The 18,776-nt window shown below is 53.9% G+C and overlaps 1 protein-coding gene across 1 annotated transcript in view; it reads left to right on the plus strand.

Annotated features, from left to right (window-relative positions):
* Positions 1 to 18,776, plus strand: part of GALNT2 (polypeptide N-acetylgalactosaminyltransferase 2) — a 184,142-nt gene that overhangs the window by 22,579 nt on the left and 142,787 nt on the right. The window lies entirely within an intron of this gene.

The following is an 18,776-nucleotide window of genomic DNA, read 5'->3' on the forward strand; positions in this document are numbered from 1 at the left end:
TTTTCTAATAAAATGAAGCACTTCTTGTGAACAATAAACATTTTCTTCGCCCTCATACTTGATAAGAATCTCGTAGACTTTAATTAAGATCAGTGAACATCCTAATGGTGTTGGGGAAAAAAATACCAAACACCAGAGGCAGAGATGCAGACGTGGCCATTTATTTAAATCAGTACCTGGAGCCGAGGCGGGAGCGTCGGGTCATTGTCCGTGTGAAGGCAGGTCTGTGGAGAGGAGACTGTGCCTCTGTCGGTGGCCAGCCCCGCAGCTCTGACCTGGTCGAGGGCAACGTGGGCTGCGTCCCTCAGCCTCCGTGTCGCTCCTCACAGGCAGCAACGCGTGTTGCTAAGAGGGCAGGCTTTTGAGAAGTGGGTTTGAATCCGCCCTGCACCATTTATTGGCCATGTGAGGTGCTTCATCTCTCTAACCTTAGCTTCTGCACTTATTAAATGGGGGCGATCATAGCGTTACGGTTCTTTGGATCAAAATACGTGTGCTTTTCCCGAAACATCTGGAGAGCTTATGTTCAAAGGAATATATCTGGTAGAACTAAAAACTATCAGAAGAGACATAAACAGTCAGAGCCCGACAGTTTGGGGAGGGGCGATAAAGATGGGGCGGGCAGGCGCTGACTCTGAGTGTGGTTAGGTGCCTGGCACGTGTTATTCCCGCTTTTTAGGTGGGAAACAGGCTGAGACGTGCAGAATCTAACTCTGCGTCCGGTGTGCTTGTAGCCCCCTTCGTGGTGGCGAGGATTAAATAAAGAGATGCAGGCACGGCTCTCGGACTGGAGCCCCTGGCAGAGTCCGTGGTCCCTGGGTTTCCGTGGTGACCTACGCTGGCCCCTCTGCTCAAGCTGCTCTGGCTTCTGAATCGCCCCTCCGCCTCTGCTTCCAGGGGTCGGGTAGAGTCTGACTCTTCCCCGGGCCCCCAGCTGGCGGGGAGCTGCTGCAGGAGGTGGCCCCCGGGTCTGTGGCTGCCCTGGCTGCCCTGTATGGGCTTACAGTGTGACCCCCTGCAGCGGCAAATAAAAAGCAGCGCTCACTGCAAGCAGGGCCAGTGCTTGCGTGCTCTGTAAAGCTGTGTGTGTGTGTGCGCGCGTGAGCGCATTTAGTCCTTGACATCCTGCGAGGTGGTGCTGTCATCCCCAGGTTGTGGATGAAGTGTCCGCCGGTGGAGAGGGCTTGATGGGCTGCCTTGGCGCTCGCGTGGACGTGGTGGGGTTGGAGCCCACCGCTGCCGGCCCCGGACCGACCCTCTCCGCTGCGCTCTGCCCGGCGCCCACTCAGACCAGCCGCCCGCCGGGGAGAGCTCTGGCGGGGAAGTGGCCTGCGGGACAGGCCACGCCGGTGCCCGTGGTGGCAGAGGCCGACCGGCCCTGTCCCAGCAGGCCCCCCCACCACCACTGCCTATGCGCTCTGTCTGCCGCTTCCCCACCCACCGGCCTTCTGGTGGCTTCCTTGCCCAGTGTCTGCCGGGGGGCGGGAGGTGGTGTGACCCCAGGCTGGCGCGGCCCCGCCCTGAGAGGCCTGGCAGCAGCCCTTTGCTCTCCTGGAGCCCAGCCGCTGTCGGCCCGCCGTCCAGGCTGCTCCACCAGAGAAGGGAGCCTCCGAGCTGCCCCGGGGCGAGAGGGGCCCCGGGAGGATGGAGCAGAGGCTCCGCCCCCGCCAGGTGCCCCCCCAGGAGGACAGGGCGGCCCCAGGGCCCTGAGAGGCAGGAAAGCGTGGCTGTTGTCTCGCAGCAGTGTGCCAGGACCCTGCTCAGCCTGTGTCAGAAGGTGTTTGCTGGAGTGACTTCTCACCGAGCCGTGCCAGCTCCTGCCCGGCTGGCTTTCCGTTTTGAGAAGAACTACACACCAACTACATCTGTGGCGTCTTCTCATTCTAGGACCTGCCAATTTAGGTTGAGACGTGGCAGAAAATTATCCCCTTTAAGAAGATTTTAATTACTGAACCGAACATATTAAAAATGTACTTATGTGTGATAATTATGACTAAAGAACTCCTTATCAGTGCAGATCAGTCATTTGCTTAAGTGATTTCAGTGTGATGTTTGTTAGTATGAGGATCTTGTCAGCGGCAGGTGGCTGTGAGAAGGGATGGCTGCTTACTGCTGAGGGCGGGGGTGGCACTCACGCCCCCTCCTCGGTCCTTTCCCTCCCTCCCTCCCTCTTGCTCGCCAGCACCTCTTAAATGTTTCTGCCTTTGACCCTCATCTTATTTGAAGTTTTTTTTTTTTTCTAATCTATTAGGCAAAGTCCTTCTTAATTCCCAATTAATTCCATTTTTCCAGCCTTCCCCAGTAATCCTTAGCAGCCTGGGGGTGCCGGGCTGGGAACTGCTGCCCCTGTTGAGTCTCCTTAATATCCCTTCTCTTCTCAAAGGTAGATGGTCTGAAGTATGTACAGTCACACAATCGAAGAGATTTGAAACCTCGAAGGCATTTTTTCTTTTTGGGTCTAATTCATGCCGAGGTCCTCCAGTTCAGTGAAGGCTTCCCTTCAGCAGCAGATGGTAAACAGATTCTGTAGGATGAGTAATTCTTTCATTTCTGTCTGAATGGTTTGTTTAGAAGCAAACAGAATGATTCCCCTTTCCCATTAAATTTGTTAGGAGAACATCAGGATCATACTAAGTTACTGTCCAAAGCCGTGTCTGGGAAGTGGGGGGAGGAAAGTAACCAAAAGTGAAAGGACTCGTCTGGCATTTCACAGCTCAGACTCAGCATCATGGGAGACCTTACACACCAAACTCTTAATTTAATGAACCATTGATCCAAATTGTTAAAACACTGTGTACTTGCTCAGGAGATACTTTTTTTTTTTTGGCTGAATTAGGTCTTTGTTGCTGTGCGCGGGCTTTCTCTAGTTGCGGCGAGCAGAGGCTACTGTTGCAGTGCTCGGGCTTCTCATCGCGGTGGCTTCTTTTCTTGCGGAGCACGGGCTCTAGGCGCGTGGGCTTCAGTAGTTGTGGCACGCGGGCTCAGAAGTTGTGGCACGCGGGCTGTAGAGCGCAGACTCAGTACTTGTGATGCACAGGCTTAGTTGCTCAGTGGCATGTGGGGTCTTCCCGGACCAGGGCTCGAACCCATGTCCCCTGCATTCGCAGGCGGATTCTTAACCGCTGCGCTGCCAGGGAAGCCCCGAGACACAATTTTTATCATATTGAGATTATCAGTTTTCAGTGAACCAAGTAGATTTCCTTACCTTTTTTCATTTTCTTTTTAAAAATATTTTTAAAATTTAAAAAATTGTGGTAAAACATACATAACATAAAATATTCCTTCTTAACTATTTTTAAGTGTGCAGTTCAGTGGCATTAAGTATGTTCATGTTATTGCTGCAGCCGTCACTACCATCCATCTCCAGAACTTTCTCATCTTGTCAAACTGAAACTCTGTCCCCGTTAAACACTAACTCCACACCCCACCCCGGCCTCTGGGAACCACCACTCTACTTTTTGTTCCTATGAATTTGACTATTAAAGGGACCTCATATGAGTGGAATCATAGCATATTTGTCCTTTTATGACTGGTTTGTGACTTCATTTAGCATAACGTCTTCAGGGTTTATCCAGGATGCAGCATGTGTTAGAATTTCCTTTTTAAGGTTGAATAATATTTCACTGTATGTATCCAGTCATCCGTTGGTGGACAGTTGGGTTAGTTCCGCCTTCTGGCTATTGTGAATATTGCTATTTCTTATATTTTAACATAAAAATGAAACATCATAGTTTAATCTCTCCTTGATATCAGCAAACTTTAAAATATTTTTTTAATAGTGGAAAGTTACAGTAACATTACCAAATGTACATTGTGTCGTTAATATTTAACTGGCTGGCAATTTAGGGCAGCTTTTGCATTTCTGAGTCGTTAGGTTTGGCATCGATAAAACAGATAATAATACTAATTCTACTAAGGTTTCAGGGGTAAAAATGAGTTAATATGTATGAGCGTATCATGTAAAAAGAAGTATATAATTCTTAGTAGTTAATACCAGAATAAATTCTGAAACTTCTTGTTTGTATTCTGGTGAGCAGATGTTCATGGTAGAGATTTGGAATAACTTCCTTCTTCCAGAAACTTCAAACCCTTACACTCTTTTTAGCACAGACTTGAACTGCATGGGGTAGTTCGCGGGATTGGGAGGTTTGGAGGCCTGTCTGGAGGCAATGTCGGTTCCCTGGAGTCAGTGCTCCCCCGCCGAATCGGCCTTCTTTCTTTCCCGTCACTTGGTCTGTCTGCTTTTATCCAGCGTGCAGCCCCTCCTGTGAGACAGCGTCTCTTTAGACTTTGTGGGCGGCCTGAGTTGTGTAGCTTGTGGATTTGCCGGGTCGTTTCCAGGAATGTACTTCCTGAGCAGGAGGTGAGGCAGGGCGGAGGGCGGGGTCGCTTTCGCTCCACGATGGGGCTGCAGTTCTAGCTTGAGGTGGTGTCTAGACCCAGTCATTGAGCGAGTCCACCCGCCCCGCCCTGGCTTAGATGCTCCCGGCCGTGCGGATCACCTCCTCACCTCCTCAGGAGGAGAGGAGTGTCTGAGACCTCGCCATGGCCGTCCTCTGACCACGTGCTTGCTTGCTTGCTTTCTGGGAAGAGTGGAGCTCCTGTTGCCCGTATCCACCGGTGGGTGCTCTCTCATGCGGGTGTTTCCATGGAGCGCAGGCGGCCACCGTGTGCTTCTGGGACGGGGCGGGGGCTGGTGGAGGGAAGGGGGCTGCCCTGGGCTGCAGCAGTGTCAGTGCCCCCGCCTGGCTCACTCGTTTCCTCACCCCTGTCGGCGGCGGCGGCGGGGCGGGGGGGCACCCAGGCCGGCTGCGATCCTCGGGAGCCAGCCCGGGGCGCCCGGGGCCAGGGTGGAGGGTGCGCGGCCGGGGCCCGGGGCGCCCGGGGCTGCCGTCCTTGGAAGTCTCGGGCTATCAGGAGGCTAGTGCGTTCATTGCTGCGAGTTTCTTGAAATCATTAACACCCCAGTGTGTTTCCGGAACCTCCAGCGAGTCCACACAGCTCTGGCTTTGCCCGGGAGGGCTTTCCTCCACCGTCCGAGCTCTGATGCCCAGGAGGTGCCGGCTGGAAGCGGGCTGGATGCACCGCGGCCGTCCGAGGCTCAGCAGAGGGTGCTTGGCTGAATGACATTCTGGCCTTTCTTCCTGGAAGGAGACATTTTCTTCCTCGTGTTGTGATGGCTGCCAGGGGGGCTCCCCCCAGTCATGTCCTGGAGTCCCCACGCCCTTGGGGCCCTGCAGATGGCCTTGTGCACCCAGGCCCGAGGGCCCGGCCCTCCCCTTGGGCCTGGAGCCTGTAGGAGGGGCCAGTCTGGTTCCCGGCTCTTCTCAGCTTCTGTCCCTTCTAGGGTCTGAGGCATCCGACCCCCAGGAGCTGCCATACCCGTGGCGTCACCAGTCCTGCACAGGTGAATGCTTATCATATGCCCCCGCCACCAGGCCCGCAGCTCCTCGAGGGCCAGGCCCGTGGTTTGTCTGCTGGCTCGTCCCAGCTGCCCACACAGTCCGTGGAGAAGAGCAGGGGTTCAGTATCTTGTTTGTTCAGTGAACGATTTAAAAAATGAAGGATTGAGTCCTGGAAGTAGTTTTAATTTGCTACGATTCCAGGCCGCTTGCCCTATCACTCCATGCCTCAGGTTTCTAAATTCTAAGGTGTGGCTAATGTACCTCAAATGGTTCCACAGGGCACGGGTGAGGCTTCCTTGTTGTGCACCTACTGTGCGCCTCGTGCTGTGCACAGTGGGGCCGCCCAGCGCTCCTTTTCACCATCAGTAGTCCTGTGAGGCATAGGTATTACGGACCCGATTCTGCAAATGAGCAGCTACAGGTGCTGAATAACTTCCTCAAGGTCACATGCTCTTATGGCAGAGAAGTGTTACAACGATGAAAATGCAGGGCTACCTCACTCCACAGCCTGTGTATGTATATGTATATACACGTGTGCGTAGGTATGTATATCTACACACTCAGAAAGTGTCTGGGGGAAATATACATGGACACACAAACCTACACACACACACACGTAGGACACACTTAGGAAGTGTGGGAGGGAAATATACACATATCTATATACATGCATGTACACACACACGCGTGTATATATCCATCCATACACATGTATGTAGATGTGTGTGTAGATGTATATTTCCCCTGACACTTCCTAAATGTGTTGTACACATACACGTATGTGTGTGTATATGTGTGCGAGTCTGTATGTATATATGTATACGTGTGTATGTATATATAATCCACCCCTCCGCTTCCTAAACATGTCACGCCAGGGGTGCCTCCTTGTAGTTCTGGCTTTTGCAGTAAATGTTAAATAAGCATCTTCCCTCCGCCCTCTACCCCTGCCCGTTCTTTCCTCCCTGGGAGGGGCTGGGACCCTCGGGCCTTGTGGTCATCTCCGTCAGGGCTCCCAGGGGGCTGGCCGCTCTCACCCACACCCTCCCCACTCCCAAGTACGTCAGGTGCCAGCATGTGTTTATCGAACTGAAATTCTTAAGCCTACAGAATATACTCCCAGCCTGTCAAGACAGATACAAACAACGTGCCTTTTGTAGACTACTTAAAGGATTCTTGACATGATCCTGATGGTGTTTTAACAAGTTTTCAGGTCCTGGTCAGCCAAGCTGAGGACCAGGAGTAAATGTTTAATAAACAACTTAAGGGCGATGGAAAAAAAAAATGTGTCATAAGTGGAACTGTGGGTTCTGTAAATCTGTGATGGGTTATTGTTCCTGCTGTTTTTGTACATGATGATTCCTGTCCCTGATGTTTTCCTCTCTTCCCACGTGAAACTCTATAACGTGGATCCCTTTCCTGGTCCTTTGGAGCAGGGTGGCCTGGGGCCAAGGATCGAAGCCCGTAGCAGAGATCTGGGGGACAACTTCCTTATCTCCCGTTCTGCCCCTTTGCCAAACAGAAGTGTAAAGAGTGGATGGAATGAGATGCTGCCTGCTGAGATGGGCTCTCCCCGGTGCTTCCCGATGCTTGCTTGGTTGGCAAGGCACAGTTCACCCTTCCCCTGAGCTGTCTGCATTGTGTGGAAGTGCAAAGACAAATTGTCTGTCCGAGGAGCTAATTTTAAGTGCTAGTACGTTTTCAGGGCTTACAAGGCTCAAAGCTTTTTGGTTCTCTTAGAAGAATCTCTTTTTCTCCTGAAAAACGAGCTCGACTCTTCCTTTTAAAGTCAGGAAAGGGGAGATGAGCTGAAGCCCCTTTGGGGACAGGTATGTTTTGTTTACTCTTGAGTCTCCGGAGCTGGTCACCAGCACAGTGGGCACCCCCAACCCTTGGCGGGACGTCGGATTTTCCATGCTGTAAACACGGGAGTGAAGAAGCATCATGAAGGGAGCACCTGCTTGAGGCAGTAACTGCAGCTTCACAACAAATGCAGCAGTTTTGGTCTCGAGAGTGAAGTTGCGTCTCTCTGGAATGATAAGCCTAAATGGTTGACTTCCTGTTTTAGAATTCCCAGTTTATTTTCTGGAAGTTTGCAGCAGATGTGGTTCTGTGGAGAAAGTTTATACCTCAGGCGTTCCAGTTTGGGGTCTTTGAAGTATTCGTATTTGCGGAAGCCAGGTAGAAGTTGCTTATTGATCTGACGTGAGGCTGCACGGGCTTTGTGACAACTGCCTCTGCGTCTGGGTAGAATGACATGCACTTAGTGTGATAACTCAGGACAGCTTGTGGCTTCCCCCCCCCCGCCCACAAGAGAGACAGAGCAAACTAAGGCACTCCCCAAAAACACGTAATTATCGTGTCGGCCCTGTTGCAGTTAACCCTGATTTTGGCCGCAATGCTGGAATGAGTCAGCCGATGTAGACAAACCCTTTATCAGGTCACGGGTTGTTATTTATTCTTCCCCTTGCCCTAGTCATGTCCTCGGCGAGTGATGACCTGACCTTCCCCGAGTGAGGATTCCCTCCTCCAGCAGGATTCCCTGCTCAGGGTGGAGGTGCTTACCCCCAAAAGCCACGGATCTGGTGTCATTAATTCACTGATTCAGCCGCTGCTCCGTGTGCGCTCGCCGTGCCGGGCACGCACCCTGCCCTCGCTCAGTAACTAGCAGCCTTTTCCCTCTAACTCCCGAGCATCCTTAAGCTCCTTGGGTTCTCTCAGGATGTAGGACGTTGGACCTGCACAGACTGGGGGCTCTGGGACTGGAAAGGGCAGCCGGAGCCGTGCGGGGGCCTCTCTCCCCATCCCCCAACCCCCGGTGTCTCCACCACTCCTTTCTCCGGAGCTTAATGGAACCACTATCTAAGAAGGCTGAAATCCTATTTTCTGGGGGATTTGGGCATAGACAGCCCTGGAATCCTTTCCTATCATGGTAAAATAGGTTATCAGAAGCAGCTGGTGGGCCTCAGAGAGCAGTGGCTGTCACTGCAGCCTGATCATCAGGCATTCAGCCCCCTGGCTCTCTGGCCTCAGAAATGGGAAGCTTTAAAACCCCTGCCTAGTTGGATGCCTTGAGTTATAAAATAAATGAGATGTGCTGAGTGAGGGCGGGGAGGAGGGAAACAGGTGGCCGGAGCTGCATCGCGCTTGCTACCCACGGAGGCTCTCCTTTCTTAATAGGCTTCAGAAATCCTGGAGTGCATAATTCACCAGCCATGGAGTCCCGCCCGCGTCCCTTTGCTCAAAATGTAAATGAGCTTTGCCGAGCTGGGAGGAAGGAGCTGCCCGCCTGTTCTTTCTCTGGGTCTCAGGAGGTGCTGGCGAATGTGCTTTGAGCAGTGATCGGCCTGTGATTACCGGTCTTTGCTGCTCGCTGAGCTAGTAAAGGGGCAGAAGGCGGCCGCTGTAACGGCGCTCGGGGCTTTGCCAGGCTGCGGCACAGCCAACTTAGGGGAGTGCTGCCTAGCACGCCTCCAGCCCCCCGTTCTAATTGGAGGTCTGCAGTGGCACACTCAGAAGATGAATCAGAATCGGGGAAAGTGTGCAGGAGAGACGAGCCAGGAGTGAGGTGTGGGAGGACCACAGAACGTGCTGGGTTAGATCCACACCTCTGTTCTGGTGGGCCTTTCTTCACCAGAGGGGTGTCCTGATGCCGGAGGCCAGGGGGAGAAGGGGGGCTCTGGTGGGCAGATCCCTCCTGTTGGCTTTGCCGGGCTCCGTGCACTGACGGGCACGGGGCGCCGTAGGCACAGACATCTTGCACGCTCTCAGCCCAGGGCATGGCAGCGGGCAGGGCATGAGAGGGCTGGCTGCTGGACGGCAGGAGCCCTCCACCGTCTACTGCTGCCAGAGCGTGGCGTGTCCCTAGCCCAGATCCACTGAATGAGAACCTCCCTGAGGGACAGGGAGCCTGGAATTCAGACAAGGTCCAGGGTTATTGAAGAGTGGCCCCCGCTGGATGCCACCTCTCCATGGGCTCAAACTGGCCTCGGACGTTGCCCAGTCAGGACCAGACCCTGAGCTCTAGGGCCCCCTGGGATTCGCATCGCGCCGCGCCTCATTGATTCGAAAATGCACATCTTCGCGCTCACATTTTGACATCTCTGAAATCAGGTTGCATCTTGTCATGGATGGTGCTTCATGGTTTGGTTGCTAACATTTTTCCTCCTGAGTGTTAGGTGAAGTTAACGGCCCTGCAGTTGATGGGTCTTGGATTCGATGAGCTTTTTGCTGCCTCCGCTCTGGTGGGCCCGTGGTCTCTCTGAGCCACCTTGCCCTCATGGTGGTCAGTGTGGAGGAAGGTACACAGAGAGCAGCTTACAAAAGTGGGTGCCTCTGCAGCGCGGCTTTACAGGACACTGACCTGTATTTGCACCTGCTTCGGGGTTAGCGTCCTAGGGCCTCATAAGTATGATTTTACATGCTGGGGTGTGGGCAGCAGACTCGTTTAGGATGGACAGCTAGTAAGTGACAGAGACCTAGCTCCATCTGACGCCAGATCCAGGCTTGTCACCTGTCAGCGCGCGCACTGTATCTTTCCAGCCTCTCCCACTCACGTCTCTTCTCAGCCCTGTCGGTGCCTCAGCGGCCGTCACAGGGGATGCAGTAGAGATGACTCATTTCTTTAGGTCAGTCTTCAAACTGACTTCTCAGAGGCTGGTCTTGTGCGATAGTTTGCATATTAACCACGTGCCAACTCCATGCCAGCTTCTCCTGCTCAGGGCTGCGCATGCATGGTGACCGGGCATCGTCTTCTGTCTCCTGGGCTCTTGAGTGATAGCCGAGTTCTGCCTTCTCCCCGTGAATGAGGCACGTACCTCTGGACGACGCGTTTATTCCTCTCTGTGAAGTTGGCCATGCCTGTGGGGGAGGGGTGTTCCATCGCCCAGAGAGTTGCAGGTGAGGAAGGGGCACCAGCTGGAGGTAACAGCACGGTGACTGCTTCTGGGAGCTGGAGCATCCTTGGGGCCTGGGTGGGTCCCTGGACACCTGAGTCCCTGCGTCCCTACAGTTTGCTGAAACCATTGGTCATTTGGCCACTGCCTTGGAAACCCAACTACCCCTGGAGGTGCTTCAGTGCTTTTGTTTTGTGTTCGGCGTTAGTGCCTGTTCATTTCACTTGACATCAAGGGCTTTTGGGGGGTTGAGGTGGGACAGGATGACGTAACAGGAATGAGTGACCGGTGAGCGTTTTCCTGTGTGCCAGGCGTTCGTGAGAGGGCATCTGCTGATGAGAACTCCTATGGCTGGTTTCTTCTGTCCTTGGTCCTCCTTTAACAGTCAGTCTTGCTGAGCACGTGCCAAGTCCTCGGACGGCAGGCGGGCCGTACGCGCTGGCGTCCCGGCACAGTGCATCTGGCCCTCGGTGGTGGCCAGCGAGTGTTCTTCGGCTGGCAGAACATGCTAGAGAGTCTTAGTGCGTCACATGTGAGGGTGATGCGTGGCCTGAGGGTGCCCCCACCAGATGTGGCTGGAGCTGGGGGGGGGTGGGGTGCTGCCTGGAGCAGCAGGAACAGCATGGGGATGGCGGCCTGTTCACTGGGGACTGGGAGCTGGTTCCAGAAGTGGTGGCGGAGAGTTCCGTGGGCTGCGAGCCCTGGTCCTGGGGAGGGGGCTCTTGAAAACTCTCCCCGCCACGCCTCCGCAGGCTGCTCGAGCCGTTGTCCACTGATGACCTTTGATGTAAAGGACATTGTCTTTGGGAACCCCGTTGCACTGCGAAACTTTGCTGCTCGGCTCCCAGGCCTGGTCTGGCCTTAGTAGAGAGGATTTGATGATCAGTTATATCATCCTCCGGAAGAGCGATCCAGAAAGCGTCCCTGGGCGGGGAGCGGCGGGGCCTTCTCGAGTGGGCGCGCTGCGTGGTTCCCAGGGAGGGGCCGGGTGTGTGTGTGGGGGGGCCTTGGAGGTCGGGGCGTTGGTTGCAGCAGGAGAGGCTGTGGAGGCAGAGGAGGCCAGCGGGGCTGATGGAGAGGTGGTAGCCAGGAGGAGTCGCAGAGGTGGGGTTGGTCTGTGAAGCAGGCCCAACACCACCCCGGGCGAGCTGGAAAGAAGGGCCCGCAGCCATGGGGGCGGGGGAGGGGCGCAGTTCGGCGAGCAGGCCGGGAGCCCCGAAGGCAGGAGGCCGGCACGTTCATCTCATGAGTTTGCTACCCTCTGGGTCTTTGGACATGATGTCCACGTGCCAGGCTTGTTTCTGATTCCTGCAGTGGCATCACGGGTGTGGAACAGGACCCCGCGTGCAGCATGTGGCACCGGCTGGTAGCCTTGTGGGCGGAGCTATGCAGGGACCAGTGCCCTCCCGCTCTGTGCCCGCCCGTGCCGGTGACCGCGACACCGACTCAGGATGGAAGTGTTGATCTAAGTTGGGTGGCCCCGGCCCCCCCACCATCTGGCTTGCAGCTCGAGGTTCCGGTGCTGCAGGGCTTTCGGTTCTGTGGCCTTCTCCTTTACTCCTTCTTTCGTGTCTTCCTGTGTGGGAGGCTCATTTGGAGGAAGAAAGCTCTCTGACTCTGAGGATGGGACGGAGACCGTTCTAGGCTGTCCTTGTCTGAGTCACAAACTCTGAGGGCCGGGGCGCCCCCCGTGTCCCACAGGCCAGGACTTGGAGTGGCTGGAGCGCGGCTCCTTGGGGTGGGGGCCTGACCCTGCCGCCAGGTGCCCTCCCCCACGGTGGGAGATGCCGAGGCGCGTGTGAGAGGGTGGGTGCGTGAGTGGTGGGAGCACGTGGCGCAGCGTGTCGTACACGGAAGTGACACGGTACGCTGCTCCCTGCTGCTGCCCACACGTTATTTATCTGTTTCTAACTTCTTTGCCTCAGCCCTGAGGGTCCCTCTCAGCTGGTGCTTTCCTGGGTTTTATTTTTTCTCCAGCGGATTGGTTTGGGGACTTTCCTGGTTGAGGTGAGACTGGGAATGCGGGTGCATCGAGTGTGAGTTGAGAGGCTTTGGGCGTCAGCCGACCTTCCTGGAGGGTAGCGGGGCTGCTGCAGTAGGTGAGGGAGCGGAGGTTTAGGAAAGGACCACGTGCGCAGCACCTGCCCTTCTGGCCGAGCTCTGCACAGGCCAGGAGAGCAGGTTACTGGGAGACCGTGGGACCTCGGGGGGGAAATTCACGCTCTTCTCTCCAAATGCAGGAAGCACCACTACCAGGCGAGGCTCATAAAGGATGAGTCGAAGGTGTTTGTCATCCCTGACTTGTGGGAATGTGTGTGTGTGTGTGTGTGTGTGTGTGTGTGTGTGTGTGTGTGTTCCTGTGCGTGTGTGTCTGTACCTCTGTGTGTGTGTGTACATGTGTGTATTGATGTGTACCTGTGTGGAGGCATACGTGTGTACCTATGTGTATGTACCTGTGTGTGTGGATGTATGTGCATGTATGTACCTGTGCGTGTGTGTACAGGTGGGTGTGTGCCCACGTATGTATGTTCCCAGGTGAATCTTCCCTGCTCAGTCTGACCAATGATGCTCTCAGGTATTCAAAAGCACCAACCCGAGAAAGAGAAAGCACTGCATCCTCAGAAAAGGAACCCAGATAGGCTTTCTCTTGCCAGCTGAAATCATGAGGGCTTGTTTCAGAGTTTTAAGTTCTGATTTTCACTCCTTTAAATCCCAGAGCCAGCACTTGGATGGAAACGAGTTTGCTGTTATACCTTTTACTTTGATTAGCTTGTTGCATTGAATTAATTGTCAGGTTGCCTGAACCAAAACTTCTTAAAATGAAGACTGTATCACTCAGGTAATTTATGTTAGATCGAAAATGGAAGATTGTTTCATTCAGGAAAGAGCAAAATATCTTGAATACAGAATCTAGAGTTTAGGACCTGAAATCTGGGAGCAAAATGTTTATTGCCCTTTTCCTGTATCACCTGTGCGGAGGCCCCCAGATTCCCATACTTTGATTTCTAATGTATTTCCTTTAAAAAGATCTTGGTTACAAGTAAAAGCAGCCTATTGAAGGCTAGCTTCACCAGAGAAGGGAGTTGATCGTGTGGCTGTTAGGGTATCTCACGGTACTGAGAGTAGGAGGGCTTTCTGGCCTCAGAAGGCCGGGTGAGAATCCGGGCCTGGGAACAGCCGAGACCACGGACGGGGCTGCAGCCCAGACCTCGGTGGCCACACTGCGTGCCAGCTCCGCTCCTTCAGGCCTCCTGGCTGCTCTCTCCTCCCCCTGCAGAGGACCCCTACGTCTGCTCGTCCTGAGCTCAGCCCCCCAGCCTAGGCTGGAGGAGCCAACTGGCTTAGCTCGGCGCGGGCGCCCACTCCCGGTGCGTCTGGAGGGGTGTGTGGTGTGCCGTCTGCGCACGCGGGGCAGGTGCTTTGCAGAGGCAAGAGGCAGTGCCTCAGGAGGTGCTGGGAGCCCCGCATTTGAACGAGTGTCTGCAACGTCCAGGCGCTTTCATTGTCCTGGAGTCTGAGGGTCAGGCAGCGCTCCGCCTCCATCTGTGGACTGTGGGGTGGCCTCTGCTCTCGTGTGGGTGGGAGGGCTAGGAGGGGACAGGAGGGAGGGGCGGGCGGGCTGAGAGGAAGCTCTGTCGGGCTCCCTGAGCTGCAGGCCACCTTGCGCGGGCTCGCCCGGGAGCAGTCAGCCCTCGAGGTCCAGGTCTGGGCTGTCGGCCGGGGCAAAAACCTACATGGGACAGGTGTCTCTCCCAGGAAACAGTGTCTTCACGCACCCCTGCAATGCCAGAGTCACTGCGGTCTGCCCAGGGCTTTTTTTTTTTTAAGGTTTTCTTTTGGATGTGGACCAATTTTAAAGTCTTTATTGAATTTGTTACAATATTGCTTCTGTTTTCTGTTTTGGTTTTTTGGCTGCGAGGCACGTGGGATCTTAGCCTCCCAACCAGGGATCGAACCCGAACCCCCTGCATGGGAAGCGCGGAGTCTTAACCGCTGGACGTCCAGGAAAGTCCCCGCTCAGGGTTTTGTTGGGGTCCCTGAATGACCCGGAGCGGGACAGGGCCCCACAGAGACCACGCACGTGCTCGTGTGTTCCCAAGCGCGAGGCTCTCCTCCGGCACTGCTCGCCTCGCGGGAAGCTCTGCACCCACATGGCTTCGGCGGCAGCTGGACAGAGACCCACATGGTCCTTCCCCTGCTGGGCTTGAAAGCTGGGTGCGAGAAGGTCGCAGCGCGTGGGGCCCGGCGTCCGGCGGGAGGGAGCCCGAGAGCTGCGGAGTGGTCTGGCCTGGTCCCCTCGCAGGACGCCCAGGGCTCCGCTGGGGGCTGCGACAGTCCAGCCTGGAGCCGGGGGGGCCGGGGAGGGTGGGCCAGCCTCGCTCTCCGTGGGCCTCAGTTGTCTATGTGCAGCTTCTTCCTCTCTCTCCTCCCTCGTTCGGCATCTAGTCTGCCCGGCCTCTGTGTCCAGTCTGTACGCGGAGCCAAAGGGTGCAGCCACTCTTGCTGGGAGCCCTTGGGAGGGGCTGCGGGGGTCCCTCCCTCAAGGACAAGAAGCCTGCGCAGAGCAGCTGGAGACCGTCTTGGGGCAAGAGCTGAGCTCTTGTGAAGATGTAGAGAAGCATCCCATGCAAAGTGCAGAAGAAGGGGCTGGGGATGGGGCTGGCTCATCACCGAGTGCCGTTTGGGAGCTAGAGGTGCCCATTGGGACTTTGCCCAGCGCAGACAGCGGTGGGGTTTCAGATGCCCCTCCGGTTGCCTTCAGAGCCCAGGGAGTGCTGGCAGCTTCTTTGTGCCTGATGAGGAAGAGTCCAGGTTCTCCGAGAAGGAGATTCTGGGGGGAGGGGACTGGTGCTGCCGGGCTTGCGGGAGGGGGCACTGATTTGGGAGGTGGGTCCTCTCTTCCCGTTGCTGCTGTGACTCATGGCCATGGCGAAGGGCTGGTTTCTTTTTTGCAGAGTAATGTTGACATGTGCTGTGCACCTGGCACACAAGTGAGGCAGTGGACGAAGGACTTACTCTCTGCTTCTCTGTGCAGCACTTGACGTGACAGCACGAAGGCCATTGTGTTACAAGCCTTGGGTGTCAAGAGTCTCATTCTAAGGGAAACCCGTTTCGTCGTCTGTTTCCTTTAAGTTCAGAGCTGGCTTCCATTAGGGTTGGAGGTTCCCGTGCACTGAACTGCATCCCTGGTAATCTGAGGTTTTTGAAATGGGCCACAGTGATTCCTTTTTGACCACATTGAACATCAGGTTTTCTGTTAAGTTTCCTGTTCTTTTCACACCTCATTCCAGTGGGAGGTTTAGTCATTCTTTCCCTTTCTCTGCGGTCACCTGGTAGCTTCAAGCTGTTACTTGTGAAGGAATTTTCCCAAGTGAATCTTCCTTGCTGAAATTCAGGAAGGCATGTGAGGTTAGTAAATTGACAGAGATTTTCCATGTTATTACCTCTTTAACTTTGAAAGAATTATTTTTGAGTGGTAGTGAGGTGGAGGAATTTCTTAGCCAGAGGAGGGTGAGTGGGCTGAAGCAGCAGCATGATGACCTCAACACTGGTGATGGGGTGGGAGGGGGACGGGCAGGAGTCCACTGAGCTGGTGGTCCTGGACCTGACAGTGAGCTGGCCTGCTGCGGTGGAGTGTGCACCTGACCCGGGAAACGTGTCCTCAGCCCACCTTTCCGTCTGGTCTAGAACACAGGATTGAGCTCTTGATCTCTGTGGTGAATGTGGTGTGGCATTAGTAATAGCGGTAAGGATGGGCCACCATCTCCAGCGTGCGGGCCAGCCGTTGACAAGGGGCGTTAGTCAGGCGTAGTGACCGGTGCCACCATCTTCAGGGTCACCACAGTGACCTGCGGTATTTGAATCATAAATAAGGCCAGTCTCCCCATCGCGGAGTCCCAGCTTAACGGCTTGGGAGGAAGGGCCCTGCGTAACCAGGTTTTCCCTGCCCTCCCCAGCCTCAGCGTGGCCCCCCTTCCACCCTGTGAGGACCATGTCCTAGTTTCTTCAGGCTGCTGTGACACAACACCGCAGACCAGGTAAACAGCAGACATTGGTTTCTCAGGTTCTGGGGGCTGGAAGGCTGAGCTCAGGCCAGCGGGGTGTGTTCTGTGGGGGGCCCTCTTGTGGGTTGCAGGCTTCTGTGTCCTCACAGGGGAGGGGACAGGACTCTTCCCTTTATAAGGACATTAGTCCCATGTGTGCCAGCTCCCCCCTCATGACCTGATCACCTCCCAAAGGTGCACCTCCTAACACATTGGGTGTTAGGCTTTCCACCTGTGAATCTGGGGACACAAACGTGCAGACGGCAGTGGGCAGGCTGGTGGTTCTCCTCTCGTGTCGCCCCTCCTGCCCTGCACTCAAGCCACCTCTGTGAGGATGCCACCACAGCCTGCAGTTCTGATCTTGCAGGATTTGGTCCAGATCTCACCTCCTCTGGGAGGACCTTGCTCTTAGCCCAGCCTGGTTTTAAAAAAAGAGGTCTTATGGAGAAGTTCAAATAGATGTAAGTAGACAGAATGGTATTATGAACCCCATGCACCTGTTACCCTGCTGCAGCCACCAGCAGCCTGTGGTCACTCCTGCCCCCTCCAGGTCCACTCCAGGCAAACCCCAGAAATGATTTTTTTCATCCGTAAATATTTTAGTATGTATCTGTATAAGGACTCTTTAAAAAACCTAATAATGCTGTAGATCATACCCCCAAAATGAACAGATTCCTTAATATCATCAAATATTCGATTATTGTTCACATTTCTAGTTGGTTCATAAACGTCATAAATTTATCTTATAGTTTTTCCTTAATTCAAAATTCGGATAGAGAGGGCGATTGGTTCAAGATGGAGTAGATGGACGTGCGCTCACTCCCTCTTGCGAGATCACTGTAATCACAGTTAACTGCTGAACAATCACTGACAGGAAGACACTGGAACTCACCAAAAAAGATACCCCACATCCAAAGACAAAGGAGAAGCTGCAGTAAGATGGTAGGAGGGGTGCAATCATACTAAAATCAAATCCCATAACTGCTGGGTGGGTGACTCACAGACTGGAGAACAGTTATACCACAGAAGTCCACCCACTGGAGTGAAGGTTCTGAGCCCCATGTCAGGCTTCCCAACATCCGGCAATGGGAGGAGGAATTCCCAGAGAATCAGACTTTGAAGCCTAGTGGGAATTGACTGCAGGACTTCGACAGGACTGGGGGAAACAGAGACCCCACTCTTGGAGGGCACACACAAAGTAGTGGGCGCATCGGGACCCAGAGGAAGGAGCAGTGACCCCGGGAGAGACTGAACCAGACCTACCTGCTAGTGTTGGAAGGTCTCCTGCAGAGGTGGGGGGGTGGCTCTGTTTCACCATGGGGACAAGGACAGTGGCAGCAGAAGTTCAGGGAAGTACTCCTTGGTGTGAGCCCTCCCAGAGTCTGCCATTAGCCCCACCAAAGAGCCGGGTAGGCTCCAGTGTTGGGTCGCCTCAGGCAAAACAACCAACAGGGAGGGAGGTCAGCCCCACCCATCAGCAGACAAGTGGATTAAGTTTTACTGAGCTCTGCCCACCAGAGCAACACCCACCTCTACCCACCACCTGTCCCTCCCATCAGGAAGCTTACACAAGCCTCTTAGATGGCCTCATCCACCAGAGGGCAGACAGCAGAAGCAAGAACTACAGTCCTGCAGCCTGTGGAACAAAAACCACATTCACAGAAAGATAGACAAAATGAAAAGGCAGAGGACTACGTACCAGATGAAGGAACAAGATAAAACCCCAGAAAAACAACTAAATCAAGTGGAGATAGGCAACCTTCCAGAAAAAGAATTCAGAATAATGATAGTGAAGATGATCCAGGACCTCAGAAAAAGAACGGAGTCAAAGATACAGAAGATGCAAGAAATATTTAACAAAGACCTAGAAGATTTAAAGAGCAAACACTTCAGTGAATTAAAGAACAAACAAACAGAGATGAACAATACAGTAACTGAAATGAAAAATACACTAAAAGGAATCAATAGCAGAATAACTGAGGCAGAAGAACAGATAAGTGACCTGGAAGACAGAATGTGGAATTCACTGCTGTGGAACAGAATAAGGAAAAAAGAATGAAAACAAATGAAGACAGCCTAAGAGACCTCTGGGACAACGTTAAACACAACAACATGCACATTATAGGGGTCCAGAAGGAGATGAGAGAAAGGACCCGAGAAAATACTTCAAGAGATTATAGATGCAAACTTCCCTAACATGGGAAAGGAAGTAGCCACCCAAATCCAGGAAGCACAGAGAGTCCCATACAGGAGAAACCCAAGGAGAAACACGCCAAGACACACAGTAACCAAATTGGCAAAAATTAAAGACAAAGAAAAATTATTGAAAGCAGCAAGGGAAAAACGACAAATAACATACAAGAGAACACCCATAAGGTTAACAGCTGATTTCTCAGCAGAAACTCTACAAGCCAGAAGGGAGGGGCATGACATAT

Source organism: Physeter macrocephalus, chromosome 20, assembly GCF_002837175.3.
Source record: "Physeter macrocephalus isolate SW-GA chromosome 20, ASM283717v5, whole genome shotgun sequence".
NCBI classification, from domain to species: domain Eukaryota; kingdom Metazoa; phylum Chordata; class Mammalia; order Artiodactyla; family Physeteridae; genus Physeter; species Physeter macrocephalus.